Source organism: Protopterus annectens, chromosome 6.part0 (assembly GCF_019279795.1).
Source record: "Protopterus annectens isolate FY-2018-M chromosome 6.part0, PAN1.0, whole genome shotgun sequence".
NCBI lineage: Eukaryota > Metazoa > Chordata > Ceratodontiformes > Protopteridae > Protopterus > Protopterus annectens.
Genome location: NC_056737.1, coordinates 1,283,173,171 through 1,283,188,170, shown reverse-complemented (window position 1 = coordinate 1,283,188,170; position 15,000 = coordinate 1,283,173,171).

Sequence of the window (15,000 nt, the reverse complement as noted above, 5' to 3'; positions counted from 1 at the left end):
GGATTATAACATCAGAAACACAAATGGATGTTGCCATGTAATGATAGCAATCAACAGAGAGAATGCCACTGATTTGTCAATGACAACACCTGTCTGGGGAACAGACAAAACATAGCAGGCAAACCACTGGCCATTATGTGGATAGCCCCACAGTTGAGAGCTATGCAGACAGACTGCAATCCATGCAAAACTAGCATGTACACACAAACCCTGTAAACCTAACAATATTCAAAGCATATAACAGCAATACTCACACTCTGTCCATATGTCTGGAACCTTATACAAACATGTAGTTGGCCTGTGTCCACAAGTCTTGTTGTAAGAGGTATTCCAACCTGCTGTCTGTAACACTGCTGCCCCCACAAATGAAGGATGTCTTCCATACAGACAAGGTAAAGGAACAATGCCCACATGAGGTAGTCAGTTATAGTAGTGGGTTTCTATGACATTGGCTATTGAAAGAGCTACACAGCTGCCTGCATGCAATTAGCAAGTGGAGAACACCAATTGGTGCAGAAGCCATCACCTGGTCATGAGCATCACCTACAAAAGCCATGCGGCAACCTATTCAAACCAACCTGATCCCTGTAGTAGAGAGAGAGAGAAAGAGAGTGAGAGAAAGGGAGAGGGGAGAATAAACCAGAACACGGAAGACAGCATAAAAATAAAACAGGTATGTGAAACATGTAAGCATGTAATTGAATGTAGTACTTGGTCTGTAATAATTGGATAGATGATTTTGAAAAAAAATATATGTGCCAACAAGACTTGCTATAATGATGTCCTGCTGAACAGCTGTTATGGACATAGCATCTGGTTCTGTTTGCAGTGGGCCATACCTGTCAACTGTACAGATCTTCACAGCATGTCAAGATTTGGCCGTCATAGTGTTTGGTCTGTTCTTCCTAACATCAATATTTTTCTGGCCAATAGCTGGGGATGGAAGTAATGAAATAATAACAAATACTTGAGTGTCAGACTCCACATCCTTCAGAATAGTTATGGTAATGCAAAATATATTATGCTACAAATTTCTTAGGTTTGTAACAGGCACATTTAAGATCAGGTCCTATTTATCCCCTTCTAATCTTAGGCTTTGTCCAGATGTGATTTTCTAAGAGGTAGGATCAAAGCTGAGGAGCCTGACTCACCCTGGGAAAGAACAGCTCATATATGGCAACCGCTAGAGTGTCTGTCAAACAGTCATGACTGTGCCACTGCTAGACCAGTTAATGGGATGTTGTCCATATCCATATATTACCTGTGAATATAAGTATTATACATGCTTGTATTGTAAATCTAAGATACCTATATAGGGCATGTACATAGTAAAGTACTGCTGCAGATGTGTGTGTTAAACTGCATGTGATATACTGAATGAATAACATTCAACTGTACAGTGTTCTGCCAGACAATAGTCACAGTTGTGACTGATATCTGTAGTTACATACACATATACTTGTGTTATGTCAGCTATATTAATAAGTTATCAGTATTGATTTCCCTGTTGTCACCCATTGATGTGGGCCATTGTCCAGAAGTCCTGGTATAACAGGTTGAAAAGTATTATAGAGCTTCAAGACTGTAAATACAGTGTACCATACTGACATAAAACACAACTGTATACCAGGTATCCCCTGAGCACGTGTATGTATATGTATGCTCAGCTGAAAGGCACAAAACTAATAACATGGGTTACAAGCAATCCGGAAAAATAGGTTGTGCATGTTGCACATCTGTGTGTAATATCAGTGTCATTGCATACAACAAAATACAATGTGTACAGCTACTCACTGTTGCATTGCCATGACACTGATATGGATACTACAGTAGGCATGATTATCAGGTAGTAATCAGAGAAGTGTACAACTGTGTTATGATACACTGTCCATGCCTACCACTAACAGCTGTATCAACACTCATATACACTGGATATCCAAAGTGTACACACCCTTATTGGAATGCCAGTTTTGTGTACTGTATGCCAATGAGACCACAGAAAATAATTTCAAAATGTTTCTCACCTCAAATGTGACCCATAACCTGTAAAATTCTATTGAAAAAGAAACAAAGCTGTTTCAAGGAAGGTGACCAATTATTGCCAAGTGAAGATGTATCATGATATTAGAGTGCAAACCAAGAAAAATGGATGCTGTAATCATCTTAGCAGATGTTTACACAAAATATCAGTTTAAGGGTGTGCACACACATTCAACTGGCTTACTGTACTGAGTATTATTTCTCATATGTTTTCACAGAACAGACTGTTATGTTTCATATTGGATTGAGCAGGTTATAGGTCACATTACAGGTGGGGATTGTGTTGAAATGAGTTTTTGTGTGGTCATGTTTCAATTGCACAAATAAGCATTGTAACAGGTATGTGTACACTTTATATCCAATGTAGATATATGGAATCAACAGTACCTGACCTGTACAACCATGCTCCACCAAGGATAGAGTAATCCACCTTGGTGGACAGCAGCAATACACAAAGCACATAAAAGGTTGCTATAGTGGCTGTACAGGGACATATAGGTGCAGACCACAACTTGGAAGCAAGTACACCACTTTCTGAGCAAGCATGTAGGTTCACAGGTGACTTACTGTATGGTTGACTATGACTATAAATCAGACATATCCACACCACTAAGGCCAATTGCAACAATATCTTTACATATGTAATCAGCCTCAGAGGCAGTAACACAATTCAACTTGTACTGGGGGTAAAGCACACCTCATACACACATGCCATGGATACAGGCAACCTGCATCATACAGGTTAGGTGGGAAAAGTGCCACCCACTACACCATTTGTACAAAAGGGTATGCACATCAACTACACTACTGCCTTCAGCAATGGTGTGCATGTACATAATGCTTACTGATGGCAACAACATCAAGTCTCCATGGGGCATGAAAACATGACAGTTCACCTCCTACATGAACTCAGGCATGTACTCACAACTCCATCATACGCTACAGTCAAACACAGACTTGCCACCATCCATACACCATCCACATGGAAGATGGTCACTGTCATCCCTCTACACAGAAATGAATGGAGAAGAGAGGATTATGCAATTAAGTGTCCAACATTGAGGGAACTAGACAGGTCAGGGCCAGTAGTGTAATGCAAGATGCCAAAGCCATGATAGCTTAGAGTGTTATATTGTGTTATATAGTGGTATAGCCTGGATTATTTGCAAGTAATATCCACTGTTGATGTGCAAGTGGACAACCGTATGAGGTCCTGTGACCTTTTTTCCTGTTTATGTCTTCCAGGTAATATGCAACATCTGTGGCTGCCAGCATTCAGCAACAGAGAGAATGACACCATAATACAGTATGTGATGCAGCATTATGCCATGTTTTTCAGCCACAGAGTCCAGGATTTGCAGGAGAGGACCACCCTGTGGAATGAACTCATCCACAGGGTAAACATGTAGGCCTGCACAGCTGAAATTATGAGCAGGTGCGGAATTGTTGCACTGACCTCATCCACCATGCCCGTTAGTGGGCTGCTGCCATTGTGAGGTGACTGGCTTGCCACAGGTGGGGGGGATCAAGCCATCCAGCCCCCACTGACACATGCTGAGGAGCTCCTTACTAGCCTTTGGGGCACCCGCCCGCTGGATAATCCATGAAGCGGAAGACAGCATTGTGGAGGTGGTTGCCACCCACACAATGGATGAGGAGCATGCAGGTAAGGCCCCAGTGCACATTACTAGAATACTGTTGCTCATCCATTTTTATCTGTATAGTATCTACATACATATGTCAGATAAGATAGTCTGTTGCTGGAGTTTAGTAATGCACAGATGGGCACATCTATGTGGATGGTTTGCATAATCCTTAATATTGGAGTTTGTACTTCTGATGTGCTGAAATGCTGTTTCCACCCTGTACCAATGCCACAGGAGTGGTTACTGACATTACTTCTCTCCCCAACTATTTAGGTCCCTCTGGTATACAACTGGGACAGCAGCCTGCAGCTGGTGAGTATGGGGTTGTTTTGTTCAGGTTTGCCAATACGCAGGCCATGTTAAGGCCATGCTATTTGCCATGTACACATTTAACACACCTACCCATAATGCATGCTGTACATGTACAGTTTTGTTGCTGTTAACTACACTGCATCACGGTGGTCACCATGGTGTCATATCTGAAGGGTATGTAAGTTTCCTGCAGTATAGCTCACAACCTGTCAGTGCAAGATGTGTGGTCAGAGATAAACAAAATGGTGGGACAAATGGCCTACAGTAGGGACATGTATGAAACATTGCCCTTATACAGTAGCTACAACAGTGTATACATCACTATTATGATGGCAGCTGTTCCTGATATATACAATGGCAGGCCACAATAACACATTCCACACATTTTACGACCTGTAATGTGATCCTAACATGAGCAATGAATGTGTAATATAGAATCCTATGTTAGGACAACAAATATGGGGTATACAAACCTTACAAAACACTAGAAGTATATGTGTTCACACACTCCAAATAACATATTGTGGTGGTAGCTTGTGATGTACTGACAGCATTCACTCTTCTTGAGTACACACCTGCCATCAAGTACAGGGTCTCAATGTCACAAAAAGTAATGGTGCTGTCCAAGAAGTATGTTCATGACATTTGCCCAGTTGCCTGCAGCAGAGGCAGCCATGGCTTGCACACATCTTACAAAGCATGAAATGGATCCCATATCTGAAAGGTAGCAGTCGGGAGTGGGAAAACTAACCTTAACTCACCATTGCATATACCATAGCAAACAGTGCAGACAGTTACCTAGAGGTGTATAAAATATGGGACAACAGTGATGTAGATATGAAACAGATGCCCATCCAAAACAGATGACAAAACATGTTGCAAACTGGTCAGTGAGGCTTCCCAGAGACATGTAGCAGTATTGAGGGAGTTGCAGGAATGTCTAACAAGTACTGCCTGTGTACTACCTGTGTTGACAATCACCTGGATTCTGTATAAGTGCGTCTTATGGGTTAGGGTAATTAGACGGAAAATTTGTCTCACATGAGACATCAACCAGGGCTCTGTACAGGTAGCAAAAGCATAACATCACGTCTCCCAAAGGCATGTGTTGCAATGTGTAATTGTGTCGTGTGACCAAGGCTCAAACCTACAGAGAGTATTCATAAAGATACTTGTTGTGCACAAGCAACACCTCACTTCACCTCAGGGCCACCATCTCCAAATTTTAGCTTGCTGGTGCCAGTGTATACCTTTAGGGTTGCTGTTCATTAGCTGGAACTAGGCCTGTAGACATGGTGGGGGGAATTTGGAACACTGCAAAATAACACTCATGTGTGGCCCACAGTTGTCAAGCATCTGCAATAAGGCTGAGGATGGGGAGGGGTGTTAACTTCAAACACAACAGTGAACTGAAGCATACATCAAAACCTAGCTAAGAATGGCTGTATCTGAACACATTCAAGGTTATGAATTGTGCCAGTAATAACTCAGACTCTACAGCAATAGTGAAGTCACTGTGTGACCTCCAAGGACTGTGCACATGAGCTGACCTTGCTATCTGGCAGAGATGGGAGACCTCTGTAGGTCAGACAGACCAAATAATGCCAGGTGAAGATGGGCCATGCTAGTATACCCCTTCCAGGAATAGTGACTGCTGTAGTTCACTTAACAGGTGCTTCAACAAACCATTGTTTTAAGGGTGTGCACACTTATGCAACCCACATAGTGTATGCATCTCATTCAGCATCTCCATGACTAACACATTTATTTGATACTGCACTGGATTGCACAGGTCATATGTCACATATCAGGTGTATGTAATGTTATCAAATGCAGTAGTGTGGCCCCATTGCATATCATAGAAGAGGCTGGCATGTCAACAGGGGTGTGTACACTCCTCATATCCACATTAAGCTTTGAAGGTTGTCGGTGTAACCAGATTTTATAGCACATACATGCATTGCTGATGATGAGATCTGCAAATCACAGGTCAGGCATTAATTGTTGACATCAGTCCTCATATCATCCCAGTTATGTGTCAGACAAACACATAGGGCCTGAGAGCAACAGAGCAAACATAACTTCTAGATATCTACACATTCAGCAATGATTTGTACACTTGTGAGGTATGGTGCACAGTACATGCCAGTGTGTTGTACGGGTGCAGTGCAATAATGTGTACATGGGTGCAGTGTGTTCCAGAGGATGGGGCCTCTCCTACTAAGACAATGCATGCCTCACAGAGATGTATATTGTTGGTAACAAGATATTAAGGATGGTTGCAGTGCATGCTGTTGACTGCCATATGTCATGCATGTCAACTGTTGGGTAATGAGAGGTATGTGTAATATGTTTGTGCCACCTCACCTGTAAGTGAGGGTGTGTGTGTGTGTGTGTGTGTGTGTGTGTGTGTGTGTGTGTGTGTGTGTGTGTGTGTGTGTGTGTGTGTGTAGAAGTAAACCATAATGTACATGTCTTAATTTAAATTTGTCTGTCCCTCAGAGGTGGCGATGTGGGTCAGGGTCCCTCCTGCAAGCAAACTGATGCTAGAGTCCATACAGAATCTGACAATGATGATAAGCATAGTGAGGCACAAGCAGGGTTGTCAGGGGCTGAATCTGTGCCATTGGTTATCATCCCACTTTTATCCATCCCATCTCTGCATACAGTCACAATTCCCACACATACTCCATCACCAGTGGCCATAGATGAGGGACAGTTAGCGGGTGGTGGCATGGGACAGGAAAGTTTGGTGACTATGGCAAGTGTGTCTGTACACAGCAGCCATAGCTGGATAACCAGCAAGGTCCCACCCAGACAGATGGACAGGGGTGGTTGTAGCAGGACTGCTGGCCATCATGCCCCTGACAGAAGTGCCACAGCAGGTGTCACCAGATGCATGTTTTGGGCCATCATGGAGGCACAGGCACGTATTGAACATTACACCACAGATAGTCTGAGGCTCCAGAGGACTACTATTCCTACTGTACAAGACTACATCCACGATCAAGCAGATGCCCACTGTTATTTTGCAGAAGTCATGTAAAGATGGTTGGGTGAGATGGTGGGAATCCTCGACCATTTGTTGTCTGTTGTAGAGCATGTAGTGGGAGTAGGGCATTGGCCATGTGGACGTAGGTCAGCAACACCAACAGGTGGAGGTCTATGTGGATGTGCAACATCTCGCTCCCACTCCCATAGTAGCAGTACCAGCAGCACCACTGCAGCGGGGGTACTGCCCAGACCAGAACGCAGCAAGCCATGTTCATAGGTTCATAGGTATATACCAGGCTATCTGCCCTAGGACATTTATAAGCCTAGCCAGAGTGTATTTGGCTTCTGCCTCCCTATTAGATTAGCCTACTGTGCCTCTGTAAAGTAGGTCACAGAAGGTACCCTTTTAAGATTAGTTTACTGTGCCTCTATCTAGCAGGGATGCAGAAGAGATCCCAGGGGTGAATTTGCGATTTCCCATCCACGCGTCCAGATTTTGCTTGAAGAGGGTCAGCGAGGGGCTATGTCCAGAGTGAGGGGAGCCTCTGGGAAATGAATCTGTCCCTCCAGCATGTCCTATTTATTTTTGTGCTGAGGTTTAGGTCCCTGGAGTGTGTAGCTCTAAGGGACTTGGATTTTTTGAGGTGGAGCATGTCCATTAATTCTGGGTTTGACATGGCTTTGTATGTCAGGCATAGATTGCCTCTGAGTAGGTGGTAAGCAATTAAGTAGAGCTGGAGTTTCTTTAGTCGAGCTGCATAGGACATCTGTTTGTAGCCCATGATCCTCTTGGTGAGGTACTTTTGGGGTCTCTCCAGTTGCTGCAGGTGCCGGGTAAGGTACATCCCAAAAGGGGCATTGTATTCAATTATGGGCCTGATGAGTGATGAGTAGAGGGGCACAATGACCTCTCTTGATCTACATGCGAACCCTTTCATGATAAGGTGGGCTATATAGAAGGTATTTCTAACCACTTTGGCAATGTGATTATCAAAGGAGAGATTACTATCTACGTTGGTCCCCAAATCTCTAATTACTTCTTCCAGATTTTAATGGATTACCACCTATGTGGTAATTTGTGGGCACCTTGTTTTTCCCAAAGGGGATGACTATGCACTTTTTAGCATTTAGCTTGAGGCCGTGGCTCTGGCACCAAGCATCCGTCTCTGTGAGACCCTTTTGGAGGATGCTGGTGTCAGCTGGAGATTCAATTATGGCCCCCAGTTTGCAGTCATCTGTGAACTTTGTCAGCCATAATCCCCCTGTGTTAGCCTGAACCTCAGAGAAGTATATACCGAACAAGAGAGGTCCCAGAACTGAGCCCTGTGGGATGCCACTTGTAACTGGTTTGGATTCGGACATGGCACCTGTGATTTTGACCATGTGGGTTCTATCTCTGAGCCAGTTTGCAACCCATCTTGTGATATAGGGGTTGATATTTAAGCTGGTAAGCTTATTTATGATGCCCGAGTGGGGTATTGTGTTGAAGGCTTTTGTGAGGTCCAGGTAGGCTGTGTGGACTACCTTGCCCTCATCTATGGCTTTGGTAACTGTTTCAAAGAAATCAACTAGGTTTAAGGGGCAAGATCTGCCCTTAACAAAGCCGAATTGGGAAGAGTCCAGTGTCTGGAGGCTCCCAATGTCTTTGTTTATGAGTTCCATGATAATACGCTCCATAGCTTTACAGACCAGACTAGTCAGGCTTATGGCGTGATAGTTTCCGGGGTCCGTTGTGGCACCACCTTTGTGGAGTGGGACCACTGTAGCTGTACGCCATTCTTTGGGTACGTATCCTGTAGTAAGGCTAAGTTTGAACAGTGACTTATTGTGAGGATTCAGATCTTCTTGGAGCTCATGTAAGCCACAGCCTGGGACACCGTCCGGTCCCATAGATGCTGTGTTTTTTGCTTTGGAGATGGCAGCTTTCACCTGTGCATCTGTGATGTCAGGGAGGTTACATTCACTTGGGATAGGCATTTGCTCCTTTGGGGGGGGAGAAGTTTGCGCTGAATCTGTCTGCCAGGATGTTGGCTATGTCTGTAGGTTCAGTATATTTTGTATCGTTATGCAACAATTAAGAGCATATCTGGGAGTTTCACCCATGTTCCTGACATAACTAAAGAAGGCCTTGTGATTATCTTTAGTGTCTAGGGCAATTTTTTTTTTGAAGCTGGCCTTTGATGATTTTATGAGGGATCGAAGTTTCTTGCTAATACTGATCATAGATGCCTTCCCTTTTTGGGATTTTGCTCTGTCATGTAGTAGCTTCCTCCTTCTGTTGTATAGCTTATTTATGGCCAGGGTCCACCAGACCGGTCTCCTGTTTTTGGAAGAGTGAGTCTTGGTTTTATTTGGGATAGCACGATCCATGCATTCCTGCAGGTGCTCATAGAATGCATTTGTAAAGGATTCTGCAGATTGGGCTGTATTATCCTCTGGCCCAGGGGGCTTTGAAGGATTCCACCTCAGTTTTGAGAAGTGCAAAGTTGGCTTTTGAGAAATTCTTTACAGTGATTTCCTTGGATGGGGGTGGGGACGGGATATGGATGTCCAGGGAAATTTGTTTATGGTCTGATCTTACCAATGAGGGGTTTACCACTGGTGTGGAACATAGAGTCCCCATGTTGGTGATGACCAGGTCCAATATGTTGTTCTCTCTTTTGGGAGTGGTGACCAGTTGTTCCATTGTGTTAGAGTTTATAAATTCAAGGAACCGTTGGGCAAGGGTGTTTGGGCTTGAGTAGTTTTCCCAGTCAATGCTTGGGTAGTTGAAGTCACCCAATAACAGTGTTTGGAGCGACCTTCATATTCTCCAGTGTTCTCAGGAATGCCAAGTGGGGTTCCTGTAATATGGAGGGTGTTCTGTAGCAGGCTACAAACTGAAAGGCAGTTTTGCCCATTGTTAGTTGCACATGGATGGTTTCTGATGCTTCGTGCAGTGCCATTAACCTGGTGGTGTAGGTATCTTTGATGAATATAGATACTCCCCCTGCTTTTGTGCTTCGGTCCGAGATTTGGGGCTGAAACGCATGGTATGAGTTATAACCTGGTAGTGCTGGGGTGCTCTCAGGAGCCTTGAACCAGGTTTCTGTTACTGCACAGACATTGATTTTCTCCATACTGAGGAGAGCCTCGAAAGTGCATCTTGAGGTTTAGACTTCTGGCATTGAGTAGCATTAACTTTAGTTTTTTTATCCTTGGGTTGACTATGGAGGTGGGTTTGTCCTTTGAGCTTTGCCTAAAATAGGCAGTATGGGAGTGGCAAGAGCCTTGGCCAGTATACGAAAGCCTAAGGCTGACAGGTGCAAGCCATCCCTAGCGAAGCAACGTGGCTTGTCGAGCATGTCATCCCAGGCTGACAGACACTGGATCCCCTTTGAATGACACCAATACTTTAGCCAATTGTTGAAACTGATCATTTTGTCTTTATACTGTGGCATCATTCTTGGTGAGGGCAAGATGCTACTCAAGGTCAGGGTCATACCTGCCTGGGCTACATGGTCAGAGAGCTCCTCTATGTCTCTTTTCATTAGTCCAGGGAGGTACGTCTCAGGTCATTCACACCAGCATGGACAATGACGGAGTCATACTTGTACTTGCTTTGGAGTGACCTGAGTGCTTGCATTAAGTGGTGGATCCTGGCACCCGACAGGCAGCTTACAGTGACCTTCTCCTTGTTCAGTCTGGTGAGCAGGACGTCAGTGTGCCAGACAATAGAGTCCCCTATAACAAGTGTATTTGGTGTGTTGTTTGGCCTTAAGGGCTGTGACTGTGAGGCACACTGATTTTGTGAGATATGTGATTCGTGGGTATTGTTGAGGGGTAGCTGTTGCTTGGATATCTGCTTAGGAGGTCCTTGCTGTTTAGGCAGATTTTTATTTAGAGCCTCCGAGTATGTTTTTGTGTGTTTATGTGTTGGGTATGCATAGGCAATAGGTCTGTGTGAGACTGGATTTGTGGTGGGGGTGGTTACCTTTTCCTCCTGACTGACTGTGCCAGTCTTGGGTTGAGAGAGCTCTGCCTCCAGTTTGGCTGTGTAACTGCATCTCTCACATGTATTAGAGTTTGTTGGAAGGAGGAGGGGGTTGTCTGTGTACATAAGGCAATTGTAACATTGCCTCAAAATTCCCAGATTCACCAGTTGGACTGGAGAGTAACCTTGAAACTGACCCTTGGATATACCAGATTAGTATTGGGAACTGTTTTTTTACTGATCAGATTAGGGAAGGGAACTGATTTTTCACTTGATCAGGAAGGACCAATCGGGAGCCTAATACTTATGAGAAGTCAAGGAGGGTGTAGTGCTTTAGTTAGTTAGTGTTTCCTTATAAGAGCTGAGCAAGTGCAGGGCTTTAGAAAGAGAATAGAGTGATTACTTTGAGAGTTTGAACAGTTCTAAGGGAAAAAGTGAAGAGCAGACTTTGTGGAGCCTAGAATAGTTTAAACATTTTTAGGCAGCACTGCACAATGCTGCTCAGTGCGCAAAACCACACAAAAATAGAGTTGCAGGGTTTTAAGAGAGAGAGATCAAGGAGTTTAGAATTGACCCAAAATGGCCAATAAAACTATAGCTTCTAGGTAGTAACCACTCCTCCAGGGACAGGCAGGCTGTTCAGTGTTAACCACTCATACTGGTGAACACAGAGACTTCCCTTTAGCCCAAGCAAGCACTGGCCTTCTAGAAACTTCCAAACAGTTCAGAACAGCAAATCTGTAACTGAACTTTCTTAACTTTCAGAAAGTGGGGAAAAAAGCAAGATTTGTTTGTTTTTTTTCTTTTTGTTGTAGTTTAAAGGTAGCAGAGATACACAAGCAGCAAAATAATCACAACAGTGCAATAAATGACCCCACACTTGAGAGCTAGGCCAAAATCAGGTAAAATGCAGTTTTTAGAGAAAAAAACGATTTTAAATTAAGTACGACACAGGAAATGCAGTAAACAGGCTCTAGATGTGTTCCAAGTACTGTTACTGTTACAGATATAAACTTTAGCAAGCCAGAAAATGCCAAAATATAGGCATCAAAGCAGTAAAACTTAACCAAAAATCAGAAGAAAATACTTAAAATCACAAAAGTGGCTCCTTTTCTTCTCTCAGCATTTTCTCCCCTTAGTAGGTGCTTCAGTAACAACTAGCAAGCCTGAAAAGATACCAAAACCACGAGGCAGCCGGGTTTTAAGAGAGACAGATCAAGGAGTTTAGAATTGACCCAAAATGGCCAATAAAACTACAGCTTCTAGGTAGTAATCACTCCTCCAGGGACAGGCAGGCTGTTCAGTGTTAACCACTCCCACTGGTGAACACAGAGACTTCCCTTTAGCCCAAGCAAGCACTGGCCTTCTAGAAACTTCCAAACAGTTCAGAGCAGCAAATCTGTAACTCAACTTTCTTAACTTTCAGAAAGTGGGAAAAAAGCAAGATCTGTTTGTTTTTTTTTTCTTTTTGTTGTAGTTTAAAGGTAGCAGAGACACATAAGCAGCAAAATAATCACAACAGTGCAATAAATGACCCCACACTTCAGTGCTAAGCCAAAATCAGGTAAAATGCATTTTTTAGAGAAAAAATTATTTTAAATGTGCACGTGGTCCTGGCTGGTCCCAACAGCGATGTGGATCCAACAGACAGATGTCATCATCGGGGAGAGTACCATATTTGGGCTTCTGGCTGGTGGTGCCTGTGAAACCCCTGGCAGGGCCAGACCCCATGTCCATGGCCAGACACTGTGATTTGTACACCCTGCCATGTATGTTCTGCAGCTGTCCAACATACCCCTGTGTATGGCAGCCACATGGCAGAACTGTGTGCATCCATACACACACACATTGCCATCACAGCTAGGGCACCTCCATACTTACACACACCACATCTGCACAGGCCATTTAATAAACAACCACCTAACCCAAACATATGATGTCAACCAAATGGCTCAGCCAAGGCCTCTGGCAAACCCACATCATACCCTGTGCATATGATGATACCTGTGCCACATCCCTGTCATCCATACCATCAATGCAGGGACATGCTAATATGGTTCTGATGCACAGGGTGAATGTACTACAGTTAAGCAATTTAATGCTGTTTAAAGTGATGTCAGCTGGAATGTTTAATGCTTGCACATCAAGGTGTGTAGCTTTCCAGCCATGATACATTATTGCTGTTATGAACACTGACTGTTCTAGGTGTCTGTGTGTCAGGAAGATGCTGGTCTGCTGTCCTTTCCTACAAGGGGTGTGGCCCTGTGGTAACACATTGACTGTGTCATATCCCGGTTACAGCTGAACACAAGTAACAGGTCTGTTCAACAGTTATTGCATGTGCCACATGGCTGATAGGTCTGAGGGGTGTATACAGGTGAGTTCATGGTGGCTGGTGTAAGCAGCTCCTCTACAGTAAACAATGGTAAGTGTACTGGGTGGCACACACCAAATGTTTGTGTATAACACACACACAAAGGATTTTGTGTTGACGCAACACACAGAGAATACTGCTCACATGGATGTACTTCATTTTGCAGAGAACTCATTTTGGCCTATGTAATTTCACCAATATCTAATCGCCAAAACATCACATCACTAAATAATCAGTCCGCCAAATTTCATTTCAATGAAAATAGTAATAGCAGGGTATATGTCCTTTTCCCCAATGTAATGCAATCCTGGAGTTGGTATAAATAGTTATGCTGGTGTGGGGGGCACAGCCCCCAACGTTGGAGGGTGCGGGGTGGAGTAGAACCACAAACAGTGTGATTAACAACTACTTAACCTCTTAACATAAACTGGACATTATAACAGCACACTAAGCGGGAGGATATGCACAGCAATAGCCCCAATGTGGGTGGCTGTGCCCTAACAACCACCCCAACTATATATACTAACTCCAGTATCACTATAAAGCTGTACAGTGGGGAAAAGGGCATTTACACATCCACTACTAGTTTTGATGGCATGAATTTTCACAAGATGATTGCTTTTTGCCTGTTAGTTCTCAGACAAATAATCTCCTGGGAAATATTTTTTCTGCAAACTGAAGTAGATCCCTTCACATACACACACATTTACTTGGCAAAACTGATATTAATACCCCTACCTAGGTACTTATTGCTACTAATGTGTTCGGTCTTAATTGCACACCATAGAGCTTGTAGGGTGAGATGTGTCCTGAGCTTCCTATAAATTGAACATCACCAGGCCTTGTACAGTATGGTAATGGGGAAATGTACTCGGTGTTATTGGACACTTCTTCTTCTTTCAGCTTTTCCCAGTTAGGGGTCGCCACAGTGGATCACCGTCCACTCATGATTGGCAGTGGAGTTTTACGGTGTTGAATTGCCAGCCTGGCGCCCAGCCTTCCGCAGAAGGCACACACATGCATGCACTCACACCTAGGGCCAATTTAGTGTGTCCAATCCACCTACAGCATGTCTTTGGGATGTGGGAGGAAACCAGAGCACCTGGAGGAAACACACGCAACCACAGGGAGGACATGCAGACTCCGCACAGAAGGCACCCCAGCCGAGGATTGAACTGGAGAACCTCTTGCTGTGAGGTGGCAATGCTAACTGCTGCACCACCGGGTGTTATTGGACACTACATGGTATAATTTACATTGACAAACACATACAGTCACAGACACATTTGACAGACCTGGGTTTAGTAGTACTGACTACCTTGTCAATGAGTCCATACTGTTACAAGGTTTTTGCACACAGTACATGCATTATTGGGCTGAAGAGTGTCATCAGTTACCTGTATGGTTGATGGTGACAGCGGTCCTCATACAGTGGACCTTGGGACATGTACTGGGCGTACCATGATGTAAAGACAGTATACCTAGCACCCCCACCCTACATTGGATATAGTACTCACTGAAACCCATGATGATGCTCTGACATACCCACAATCACACGCTTACCAGGACCACAATAAAAACCCTTTTCTATCTAATTATTGCTACTAGAGGGATATGCATTTATTGCACATGCCACAGAGATAGTAGGGTTAGGGTTTTGT